Source organism: Hyaena hyaena, unplaced genomic scaffold (genome assembly GCF_003009895.1).
Source record: "Hyaena hyaena isolate Hyena2069 unplaced genomic scaffold, ASM300989v1 scaffold_582, whole genome shotgun sequence".
Lineage (NCBI taxonomy): Eukaryota > Metazoa > Chordata > Mammalia > Carnivora > Hyaenidae > Hyaena > Hyaena hyaena.
The window spans coordinates 228127-230022 of record NW_024081214.1 but is presented as its reverse complement, the minus strand read 5'-3'; positions in this window follow the sequence as shown (position 1 = coordinate 230022).

Genomic DNA, 1896 nt, shown 5'->3' with positions numbered 1-1896 from the left:
CAGCCAGGGATGAGTTGTGGGTGGTGGCATACAAGACCATAGAGACAGAAGGGTGAGCTTAGAGGTTTGTCTTGGTTTTGTGGTGGAGAGATTTAGATACTGATAAACTTTAAAACTTTACAGGGAAAAATAAGCATAAATATGAACTTATTGAGTTAGACTATCCACCATAAGACTAAACACAGAATGTAGATCTTTTAAAATGGAATACATTTTTAAAAATTTAAAATTGAATCTTTTCTTTTTTTTAATATTTTATTTATTTCTGAGAGAGAGAGAGAGAGAGAGACAGTGTGAATCATCAAAAAATGATGATTCTCATAGTGGTAAAAAAAAAATAAGACAACAAAATACACGTTTCAAGTCTATCAGATATATCTGTATGTTGTCTTGGAGTCAAAGTTTAAAATAAAAATATGTAGACTTTTATCTTCTTCTGAACTATTTAATAAATAGAAGCAGGAGGCAGCTGAGGTGATTAATATCTAGAATAAAAGGAACTTCAGTATATTATAAAAATACACCCAAATAGAGAAAAAACAGGGGAAAGCATATGAATGGTCAGTTCACTAAGGGGGGAATTAAATTGTGTAGAAATAAGAAAAGGATTTATGACATAATTATATAACTGGTTATTAGTTATATATGTTTTATGACTTCCAAACATACATGGACCATTAAGAGAACACCCAGGCTTACATAATAGTAATTAAATGTGTCCATCTTTCATTTCTTGCCAGTATATGTTCTTATACAAACCACAGGTTTACATTTAAAAATTTTTGTCTCGAAGGTATATTTATTAAGGGGGGGATAGAACATATTTTATTTAACAATTTTTTACTTTAATGTATAACTTTAAAATACTTGGATGTATAATATGTGGGCCTATACCTGCACTCTTACCCAGCTCCACAAATATTAGGGGTGGGCCTGATAAAGGAAATAAAATTATAAAAGTAAATCATAGCAGGCTTTTATACACACTGTGGAAGGCTATACAATTACCACAGTGGTAAATGATGTATTAATTTCCTATTGCTGCTATAACAAAGTATTACAAATTTTGTGACTTATGACAACACAGATTTGTTGTCTTACGGTTCTGGAGGTCAGAAGTCCAACCTGGCTTTAACTGGGTTAAAATTAAGGTGTCAGCAAGGCTGTGTTCCTTCTGGACGTTCTAGAGGGGAATCGGCTTCCTTGCCTTTACCAGCTTCTAGAGCAGCTTGAAATAACTGGCTCATGATTCCTTCCTCCATCTTCAATGCCAGCCTATAGTATCTTCCATCTTTCTTTTTGACTCTGACTCTCCGCGCTCCCCTTTCCCCTTATGCGGACCTTTATGATTATATTGCACCCACCCAGATAAGGCAAAATTATCTCCCCATTTCAAACTCCTTAATGTAATCACACTTGCAAAATCCCTTTTGCCACATAGCACATTCACATGTTCTAGGGAATAGGATGTTTGTATCTTTTGTGAAAACATTACTATGTTTGCCACAAATGGGGCACGGAATGGGAAGGAAGTGGAAATTGGAGACCTTGGAGGAATATTTTCACTTTTATTTTTTTATCATCTTATACTACAGTTTAAATTGTTTTTGGCAAGAAGATATTACTTTTTAATAAGAACATTTTAAAAAATGTTGAGCCCTAGAAGACATGAACAGACACTTCTCCAAAGAGGACATCCAGATGGCCAACAGACACATGAAACGATGCTCAGCATCCCTCCTCATCAGGGAAATACAAATCAAAACCACACTGAGATACCACCTCACGCCTGTCAGAGTGGCTAAAATGAGCAAATCAGAGAACTCTAGATGCTGGCGAGGATGTGGAGAAACGGGCACCCTCCTACACTGTTGGTGGGAATGTAAACTGGTACAG